Source organism: Lynx rufus, unplaced genomic scaffold (assembly GCF_022079265.1).
Source record: "Lynx rufus isolate CCGP_SWC_20201006 ecotype Redwood Valley unplaced genomic scaffold, mLynRuf1.p SCAF_8, whole genome shotgun sequence".
Taxonomy (NCBI): Eukaryota; Metazoa; Chordata; class Mammalia; order Carnivora; family Felidae; genus Lynx; species Lynx rufus.
The window spans coordinates 106,400,914-106,412,353 of record NW_025814896.1 but is presented as its reverse complement, the minus strand read 5'-3'; positions in this window follow the sequence as shown (position 1 = coordinate 106,412,353).

Below are 11,440 nucleotides of genomic sequence, written 5' to 3'. Positions count from 1 at the left end.
CTTTCAGGAAAAATTGCTTAACCCTTGGACTCTTCCAATCCCCTCTGTCCACAGGTGGGGAAACTGAGGACATGGGAAAAGGGGTCTGTTCAAGGTCTGTTCCTTCCTCAAGTTCTCACTGCCCCACCCCCACCCCCACCCTTTACATTGCTTTTTCCAAAATGCTTCTCTCTCCATCAGAAGGTATAAAGAGATGCCCAGAGCTTGGCTGTGGGAGCAGGGTGCGATTTATGAGCTCTTTGTATCCCTTCCTGGGAAGGGACGGACAGTTTCTGAGCATAACACTCAAACCAAAAGGAATCCCTTTGGATTTGGAAATCCCCAGACATTCTTTGAGAAATGATGAATAGGGCTTGAATGTAATGGGAAAATCATGGGAGACAGACTGGAGATGGGACGTCTTTCAAAGAGCAGTTGGGGTTCTTGGAAAGGAAGGCCAGGATCTCTGGGAGCAGGGTGGGTTCCCTAAGGCTCCTCTGTCCTGCCAAGTTAATTTCAGTCTTTTTTAAAATTTTATTTTAGAGAAGACAGAGAGAGCACAAGCTGGGGAGAGGGACAGAGGGAGAGAGAGAGAACTAAGCAGGCTCCTGCTCTATGCAGAGCCTGACACAGGGCTTGATCCCACAACCCTGGGATGATGACCTGAGCAGAAATCAAGAGTCAGATGCTCAACTGACTGAGCCACCCAGACGCCCATATTTCACTCTTTTTCATAGACTTTCCATTCCTGCCAGATTAGGAGAAGGAATTTGACATTATTTATCTATATTTCTTCAAGCTCTTGGTGAAATTGCTTATTATAGACAAGAAGAAATGGTATGGATAGTTTGAAGATATGAACAGCTTCAGGATTCACCCTTGTTTCCCTCTGTTCAAACTATTTATTTATTTATTTATTTTTTAAGATTTATTTATTTAAATAATCTCTACACCCAGTGTAGGGCTCGAACTCATCACTCCAAGATCAAGAGTCACATGCTTCACCAACTGAGCCAGCCAGGTGCCCTTGTTCAAACTTTTTATTAGTGATGTGCATGAGAATATTGCTGGCATGCTTACTAAATTTGCAAGCATTATCAAGCTAGAATTATTAACTTTTCAATCAACAAACTTTTATCAAAAACTTCTAAATTTTTTTTTTTTTTTAACGTTTATTTATTTTTGGGACAGAGAGAGACAGAGCATGAACGGGGGAGGGGCAGAGAGAGAGGGAGACACAGAATCGGAAGCAGGCTCCAGGCTCCGAGCCATCAGCCCAGAGCCCGACGCGGGGCTCGAACTCACGGACCGTGAGATCGTGACCTGAGCTGAAGTCGGATGCTTAACCGACTGCGCCACCCAGGCGCCCCTATCAAAAACTTCTAAATGAAGAAACTGAGGGGATGAAAGACACTGTTTCCTGCAAAACTCAGGAACCAGAAGCAAAATAAACAAGTACACAGTTACAGTGCACTGTGACTGTGCTGCCACAGAGAGGGAGGCATGGGGGGGTGGTGGTTACAGGAGCCCAGAAAAAGGGCCCCAACCCAGATTGTAATTTCCATGAGGAGGTGATGGTTGAGGAGTCTTGAGAACAAGGCAGCAGTTAGCAGAGCAAACCTGGGAAGGAGATGACCCACTGGAGGGAAAACATATACACAGGCCCAAGTGCAAGTAAGCCCTGGTCTGTTCAGGAAGCTGCATGTGGTTCTGGATAGCAGGTATTCATGGAGGTCATTCAGTGGCATCAGCCAACAGATGGTCTGGTCTGGTTTGAAGGGTCCAAGATGGCTTTGCCCACATTTCTGATTATTTGCTGGCTGGGACTGGATTCAGCTGAGACTATTGATCTAGTGGCTTCACCAGCATGTTCTAAGAGTGACTGGACTTTTTACATGGTGGCTCAGAGAGAGTGTTCCAAGAGACCAAAATGGGAGCTTTGGGTAATTTATGACCTACCTTGGAAATTCCAGACATTGACTCCCAATGCATGCTGTTGGCCAAACAAGTCACCAGAGCCAGCCCAGATTCAAGGGAGGGGGATGAGTCCCCATTTCTCAATGGGACAAATGTCAAAGGATTTGCATCATCTCTAAGCCACCACAATGGAGAGAAGATCAGGGAAGTGACGCTTATATTTTCAGAAAGATAAAGTTATGGTGTCCAGGAAGGAAAAAGATGGATGGAATTCAGCTAGGGAGTTGAGGGTGCTCTATAAAATGGCTTAAGTCTTAATAAAACCAGTATAACTCATCAGCCTGATGGCCTGGTCTTCCCTGCTCTTCATTCTTTCAACAAGCACTGATTTTGTGTCCACTCTTTTCCAGTCCCTGGACAAGGTGCTGGGGAGATGGTGTGAATAAGACACTGTTCCTGTATTTAATCCATAAATCCATAAGTAAGTGCAACAGAATGTCACAAGGGTTGCATCTTGGAAGATGAGGGGACTCTCTAGGTACCTGGAGAGAAGAGCGGGGAAGAGGGCATTCCAGGCCAATAAGCAGCAGGGACAAAGCTGTAGAGGCATGTGGTGGTTGGTTTTAGGGCCGTGTCAGCATGCTAGAATACGGGATATGGTGGCCTCGGCAAGAGCAGAAACAAAAGGGACAGCATTCAGACCCAGATGATGTCTGCCAATGGCTCAGCAGTGTGTGGGGGGGCATGCCGGCTCTTTACCTGTTTGCCTGGTATCCTTTCACAGAAATAGCCCATAAGGCACTAGAATGATGCCTGCTTATTGCCTTGCGGGGGCAGAGGAACAGAACCAAATGATTGCCATTCCCAGGTACTTCTTCAAAGTGATCAGAATGGGAGAAAACTGGTCAGCTGGACCCCAGGTGCCAGAGCAGGTAGGATGTGTTTCTGGCCACAGGGGCCCCTAGAACTCAGCCAGCTGACTCTGTGCCTCAGGTCCTAAGCCAGAGTTCCACGGTCCTACCCCAGCTGCCTGGGGTAGACAAGAAGACAGACAAACATCAGGGCCCCCTGCCTCTACCTGCCCTCCTGCCTTCACAAGAGCCAAAAGAGATACACCCCAACATTGGGTTTTACCAGGCTTCAGTGGAGGCTACTGTGGAGTTCATATGTGACATCTCTCAACACCAAACACTCTAGGCAGGGGGGAGGGGTTGGTGGGGAAGGCCTTATCTTATTCAGCCCAAAATTTCATAGCAGGACCAAGGGTTTGGTCCCAATGAGCATGGAAATTCAGGTGTGGCATAATCCTCAGACAGCCCCACTGATGAGCTTCCCAGAGTTCAGCAAAGCAACTGACCCAGGCCTAATCCCAAATACCAACAGCAAACCACATCCTAACCCAAATCCTTTCAGACCCTTATCCTCTTTGCTAACTCTACAACCATCTGAATTCCAGCCCAGTACTCATCTAACCCTATGCTAATACCAAATAAAATAACAAAATAACCTATACATTTACCTCCAATCAATCCGTACTGCCTTCAGCCCTAACTTTGACTCCAATTCCAACCTCACCCTAGGTCAAAGCAAAGGAAGGGTCTCTGGAGAGAAAATCACCACTGCTCCACAATCTGGAGGCCTTGACCGACAGCTGTCTACAATTTGTAACTTGAAATGTGTCTTGAACAACTGTCCTCCGGGTTTAAAACCTGAGAGGAGACTATTGCCATTATTAAAGGATTTAATGCCCAGAAATCTATTTGGAAAGAATCAGACCTTAGAAATCCATAGCTGAGAAATAGAGGCATTTTAGTTATTTCCTCTGCAAAAAGCAGACTGGGATGAAAATTCTTCTATCCCAAACCTTGGGCTGCCAGGATTCATCGGGAAATGGGATTATCTTCAATTTATAAATGTTGAATAACTGCCAGCTTCTAAGGAGAGAGGAGATAAGTAGAAGAGTCCAAAGGAGAAGCTAGATTTTTTTTAAAGAGACCCCAGCACGTTTCGTTCTGACTTAGTGTCTGGCCTTCTCCCCACCCTGGAAGGCTGGTTAGGGGTGCCCAGCCCATGGCCCAGAGGCTAAGAGCCTGAATGAGGGGCAGGGAAGGTGGGGTTTCAGAGCATGGGGCCCGAGCTAAGTCCCAGAGTTGTGTTCTGTAGGAGAAGGCAGAGGTCAGTCTGGAAATGTGATTCCAAAGTGGGCTGTCAATCAGGGAAATAAGACAAATAACTGAGGCTGAGACACAAAGCCCAGGGGCGGGATGGCTGGAGCGGGGAAGGCCAGAAAGAGAAACTGCAGGTTGGGGCAGGCCAGTTGGGGGATGGGGGAGGCAGTCTGGAGAAATTCCAGGATCCAGGTGCCAGTACCCCACCCAAGCAGGTTTTACACCCTAACAGCACAAGTTTGCATGGAAAAGCCAGATTCCTTTTTTAATCACACTTTTTTCCCCCCCGACAAAATTGGAGAATATTTAGCAAGTCTAAAAAAGTTTCTAGAAGCAAATTAAAATTAACTACAACCCCTAGGGGCGCCTGGAAGGCTCAGTTGGTTAAGCGTCCGACTTCAGCTCAAGTCACTATCTCGCAGTCTGTGGGTTCGAGCCCCGTGTCGGGCTCTGGGCTGATGGCTCAGAGCCTGGAGGCTGCTTCTGATTCTGTGTCTCCCTCTCTCTCTGCCCCTCCCCCGTTCATGCTCTGTCTCTCTCTGTCTCAAAAATAAATAAACGTTAAAAAAATTTTTTTAACTACAACCCCTTGACTTGGGTTACGGTCATTTAAAGGGGCAATGTGACTAGCACTTCATCATTTCAAGAATTTGTCCTCTTACCTTCCAGGCTTAGTTGCTAACATCTAGAAGAAAACAGCTTCTGCTCTCTTTCTTCGTCCAAGAGGACAAGACCTCCTGACCAGAAATCAAGGCACAGCTGAGGCTGACTGAGCAGATGCTATTCCCTGCACTGGAAGGGAGGTGGGGGTCCGTTCAGAAGATGCGTGCTGGTTGTCTCCCGTGTGGCGGTGCTGTGCTGGCCCCGGGGTTAGAGCCTGGCACATACCACCCCTTCTCTGGGCACCTCCACCTCCTGCAAAGGCTACCGATGGTCCCCAGGCCAGCTTCCTCCGTGTATCACTGACACACCCCCGTGTATACCCACTCCCATACTCCCACACCACAGCATCACACAGGTGCCTGCACCCTCGCAAATACATTCGCGGACGCACACAATCACTCACACCGATGTCCTCGCTTGCACGCTCACATCACAGCGACATACACTTACACGCTCAAAGACTACACATGCACGCATGCCCTCGGACACACTCTCACACATGCCGTCACTGATGAGCACACACTAGGCAGTCACCTGCTCCTTCTTTTGTGCTCCCTTGTCCCTTGGAGAAAAGTCAGCAGGTGGCATTTAATATAATTAATTATATAATGTCACTCACCCACCTCTCTCAGCCTGGATGCTTCCTAAGTTCACTCCGGTAAAGCCCACCTTCCTGCACAGTGCCTGGCACATGGTAGGTGTCGACGGTGTTCACTGCATGAGCCATGACCCGCTCCTAGACACCCCCTCTCTCTCAGGCTGGTGTTACAGCTGGGAAAACAAAATCCAAGGGAGCTCGTCAGAAAACTGGCAGGTGCTACAGCAAGTGTCTCCCAGCTCAGCTCTCCCCTGTGCCCCGTCTGGGGTAGACACAGGCAGACAGCACCCAGCCGGCAAGCCTTCCCTGCTCCTGCCACCCCTCCAGGTGACATCACCACAGGTCCCACCCTCGGCCTCAAGGAGCCGGAAATGGGGTTCCTCGGCCCTCGGAAAGTTGACCAATGCCGGGAAAGAGGGATGTACTCACCAGTTGCATGCAGGACTCTGGATAAACCTGAATGGTTGAGAAACTCAGAAGTGAAGAGAGCTGGGGCAGGACAGGATGAGACAGGACAGGGTGGGTCCTGCAATATTTGGGAGAGCAGACAGAAAAGGCGCCTCAGGAGGGGCAGACCAAAGCCTCACACAGTCACCTTGCCCTTTCTCTTGCTCAGTCAGCAACAGACCACAACCAGGGCCCAGACTGGATACCAAACTAACAGCACAGGCTCCCATCCCTATCCCTATCATGATGAACATACCATACTAGCAGTAGGATAGTCCATTCTACACACACACACACACACACACACACACACACACACAGCCTGCAGAGCTAAGGCAGGTCCAGGATACGGACCTTGGCCTGGCAGTGGGGGATCAGGGCTCAGAGCAGGGGAGAAGGTGGGCTGGGGTAGGGCTGTGGCCGCTTTCTGTGGTCAGAGCTGCAACTCTGAGCTCCTAAAAAGAGCTTCAGGTTTGGGGAAGGAGAGAGGACTTGGGGGTTGGGGAGAGGGCATCTCTGATCAGATTTGGCCATTATCACACATCCCTGATGCTGTGCCCCATCACGGGACTCCCCCCACCCCTCCCGGGGCCCCCATCACACAAGCACAACCCTGGAGAGCAGGCTCCAAACACCCCTCGGTGAGGGGCTCAAGGATGGGGGGAACCAGGACACGCTCTCCTCCTCACCCCACAAATACCGAATCTCCCTTTTGCCGTCTACAGGGCCAGCGTCAGGCATGACCTTTGCTCCTTGGTGCCGCCTCCTTCACCACCCACCGCCAGCCTGCTCGCCACCTTGGGGCCATTAGCATTTTTAAGGTTCTTATTCCCATACACATCCTGCCCCGGGATTGTCTCTTCCTCGAGGTATTAGCACCTTCCACTTGCCTTTTATCACCCCAGCCCCGCCTGCCTGGGGTCAGCCTTCAATCCACAAGCGTCTGGGGAAGAGCCAGGAAGCCTGCTCACACTCCTTTCACAGTTCATCCCTTTCCGTCGGAGGCATGTCCTGAGGTCCCGAGCCCCCTCCCACCTTTTCTCCCTTCCCCCCCACGAGAGGTGTTCCCATAATCAGTAGGCATCAGTCGGCTCTAATCAACCCCCTGTTTTGACTATTTTAGCAGCAATAAAAGGGCCATAAAGAGAAAGTCAGTGGGCCCTCTAGGAGCATGGATCTCCTTTGCTGTGATATAATGAAAAACACCAAGTGCTTCCTCAGAGCCCTAAGTGACAGCGTGGCAAGCAAAGCTATTGGAGGAAGCCTAATTATGCTATAAATTAAAGGCCTTTTTTTTTTTACCCAACATTATGACCTTTAATAAGATTGTTTTTACAACCGGCTGTCAATAAATCATGCAGGAGCACCAGTAAGAAGCATTCTCTGAGAACTTCTGCGAATTTCATTAGCTGCAGTTTATTTGGTTTTGGCGAGCTATGATGTTTTTTAAATCTCAAATTAAAGGCTCTGAACCATAAAAGCTAATTCAGAAAAGTTCCTGTTTCAGCCTCTGAAAACAAGCTTCCCTAATTGCAGAAATTAGCTGAGATGTGGCCAGGCCAGGAGGTCATTAGCTGGGAAGCAATGACAAGTGGCTGGGACTTCACCAGGCCCAGCAGCCACGAGCCCCCTAAAAACCTAAAGGTGCCAGTCCCAGGGGACAGCTGGCCCTACAGTGGCCGGCTCTGGGAGGTCCTCGTCCTGAGGACTACTGATGTCAAAAGGGACAGGCCAGCTCAGCTACTGGGGCAGGAACGGCCCCAGCCAGTGTCCTTAGGCCAACAGATTGGGAATCCACAAAGTCGTCTAACCCGCCGCTCAGAACTCCCCACCCGAGCTTTCTTGACTTCAGTTCTTGTCCTCCTCAGAACACTAACATTGGCCGTATCAGTGTTATAAGCTTCCTGAAAGATATATAAGGAGAATATATAAAGAATAGGACATACAGGTGGCAAATTCAGAGGCATCGCCATGACAAAGGAGTGCACACAGTGAGCAGAAACATGGCCAATGGTGTGAGGTCTGCTGCCCACCTCTTAAGAAAGCAGGTGAACCTGCTATATGCCACACGCAGCTGGTGCCTGAGTACAGACTTACATCAGAAAACCTGCGTTTAAATTCCAGCCCTGCTATGAATTATGGAACCTTGTGTGGCATGTACAATTAAGATTGTGAAGCCAGACAGACCTTGTTCAAATACTGGCTTCAGGACTTGCCAGCCAAGTGACCTTAGGCAAAGTATGTCATCTTTCCGGGCCTCAGTTTCCTCCTCTGTAAAATGGGGATAGTCTCAGTAGTCTCCCCAGAGCATTGTTTTGAGCAAGAGGAAGCAGAGGCAGAGACAGGGCTGCTGTCTATCGGCTCTCAATAAACACCAGCTGGTGACAATGGTAGTAAGAAGGACAACAGCATTTCCTCCTGGGTCTCAGCTTCACCCCCTACAAAAAGGGGGCTGGATCTGAAGGATTTCTAAGGCCACTTCCATCATGGAGTGGAAGTGATTCGAAGAGATGTAAACTCTCCTGCTTAAACCCTTCAAAGACTTCCCATTACCCACAGAATGAAGTCTAAGCTCCTCAGAAAGAGCCCATATGCTTGGATCCCTGCTGCCCACTCCACCCCTCCCCCCCCCCCCCACTCCACTGGACCTCTCCTGCCAATCACTGTCCCAGAGCTCAAGAGAATTTGATGCGCAATAGCCCCTGCCTCTGGGCTCAGGTACACAGTCTCCTCTCTGCCTAGAATCCCCCCTGGAGCCTCTTCACCTGGCTAAGACCTTCTCCCAGACCCCCAAAGTCACTTCTCCCAGGAAGCTCCCTACCCTCAGCCCTCCCCTCCCCCCCCATTCCCACAGGATCTACTTGTAACACCTGCTACTTCTATCAGAGACCCCATCACCCCACACTGATGGTTTTGTCCAACCCACACCCTCACCTAAGTAGGCAGCAAAGACCATATTGATTTGGGTCCCCAAATCCCAAAACCATCCTTGGCATATGATATGCCCTTAAAATATTTGTCAAAGGAATGTTCATGAAATAGCATTCAGGGACAGAAATCTAGCAAAAACGGTATGCAGAAATAGATGAAGTTATTTTGTCAACAGACATTTGAGTTGTAACTAGGAGTTAGGTTTTTTTTTTATCTTAATGAAGTAATTATACTGAAGATCGTCAGAAAACGAAACTTTAATACCTCTTCCCGTAGTCTTACCATCTGTTCATCATCTCTCTTTTCTCAGAGAACGAGGAGGGGAGACGGAGTCGAGATGAGACCTCATAGGGTGAGGCTGGGTCAGAAAGGATCGCCTTTGAAAACCAGGAGACACAGAGGCCATGCCCTGGGTGGGTTCCATTCTCCTCGCCCCCAACTCTTTTCCTCCACGCTCCCCAACCTGCCCAACTTCCACAGCCCAGGATTCCTTTCTCCTAGGGGAGAAACATCAGTGGTTCTAAAATTTCCGAATGAAAACCATCCGTGAAGTCGTGCGTGGGAAATGAAATGCCAGCACAAGGGCGTCAGTGACTGTGGAGAAATCATGGCATCTACACTCACCTGGGCTTCCTTTGGTCTGCCTCATTAATCAGCTCCCCAGGTCATCGGGGTGTCTCGCCTCAGGCTCACAGGTCTGGTTTTTGTATAATACACATTTCCCCCAGTTTTTATTTCATCTGCTTTTTTCAAGCAGCCTTTCCATTATTTCTGAACATTTGAGTTAAAAAAAATGTAAATTACAGACGCCTGTGGATTGACGTAATGTGAAAAGAAGGCGGCTGTTTCCCCTCCCTCCAAACAGGGACCATGGTTTTTAAAACTAATAAACCCCTTAAACCTCATGAAGCCCACTTCAACCTTTTTAAATGGCTATTTGCAGAAAGGAAAAGGGAAAAAGAAGAAGCCAGGAAACATGTTTGGGGCAATGCCTTGGCAGGAGGGGGAATGACCCCTGCCAGGGCAGATGGCATCTGTCCCCTCCCTCAGGTCCAAGGTGGTAGCCCATGAAGAATCCGGGAGGGGAAAGCCTCCCACTCGTGGAAGAGCCTTGGAAGTCCTCATAGAAAGGAGAGACTGAACGGACAGATGCAGGAGACAGGAACTTCATGGTACAGAGAGGCTCTGGAGAAGGTGGGAGCAGAGGGATTGAGAGGGACATAGGAGGGATCAGTTTTGATACCCAAGTTGGGATAGTGAGTGGGAGGGCACTGGGAGGAGCAAAGGGTGAGGAAGGTGGCCTGGCCGGGAAGGAAAGTCAACAGGATCTGCCTTTTCTAGAAACAGGAATTGAATGTGGAGGAGACTATGAAGCTGGGAATCATGGGTGGAGCAGAGATCAGAAATAGCTCTAGGGAGACAACAAAAGCCACCTTTAAAAACTGATCCCACCTCTAATGTGTGCAAGACTCTCCTATTTTTGCCACTCAGTGAGGGTCCCACTCAGTAACCACTAGAGACAGAGTCAAGGGTCACTTATCTTACCCCAGAGGACTCTGGCTGTCTACTCAGGCATTGGGTCCTGCTCGCCCGTAGCCCTGAATCAAATGCTTGGCAGAGAAACACACAGAAGGCATCCAGCAACATTCATAGAATGAATGAATGAGCTAACACACGAATGGATCAATGAATGGGTGAAATGACCGTCTTCGAAGCAACTGTAATCCTTCTGGAAAGAAGTACAGGTGCCTCTCTTCCAAGCGTACCAAAAGTATGCCCCAGAACAAGCCTACCATGTACAGCTGCACAGATACTAGGGATCCAAATCAAAAATTTCCCTCCCAAAGTGACCTCTCATTCAGAAAGCAAAAGTTCCTAGGAACAGCTGAGAAGTTTCTCTCTTGCTTTTTCTGTCTCTTCTAGGTTCAACAGGTTGGAATTTCAAAATCAGAGAAGGACCAGCAAAGTTGATTTGGAAGTGCCCCGGGGAGAGGCTGGTGTGAGCCACTCTGCATTTGCCACATGGGCTGATGATCCTCCCCCGCTTCCTGAGGGATGGCATCAGCTCTTACAATTTCTGAGGGTGAAACGGGTCTTTGGAGTTTCTGGATTTGCCTCCCGGACTCAAGGAGATTCCCAACAAATCCGCTATTTACACTTGTAAATAGAAGTGTTTCGCTTCTATTCTGGTTTGGTTTGGAAAGAATTTCTCTAATGCTTCCACCTCCCGAACCATCGAGTAGGCTTTAAAAGTATCACGCTTAGCCCTTCCCTACCACACCCACACCAGAGGGCACGGCTAGGGTCCTCCAGGGGGAAATGCTTCTGCACCCTAGGTCCCTGGGATCCGTGCCTCCTTCTCAGTAGTTGCAATGGAGGGGCTAGATGAAGGGGAGATCATCCTTCAAATCAGCCAATGTCCCTTCCTCAGCTGAAGTCAAGGAGATGTGAATGGGTTGCCAGTCGAAAGGCAAATATAAGTGTCCCCCATGATTTGAGCTGGATGAGGGAAGCACACGCTTCATCACTGTCATTCTACTCTGGCTTATAATTTAGGGAGCAGAGGATACGTTCTCATGGAGCTCAAAATCTTGAGCTACAACTCTTCAAGCTAAAAGTACAATCACTTAAAAAAAAAATACGACTGCTTATCAACTTTATGCACCTCCTATTTAGATGTGAAAAATGCTCCAGAGGGAAGTTTCATGAGCAAAGGCCAGAATTTACTGCGTATTTC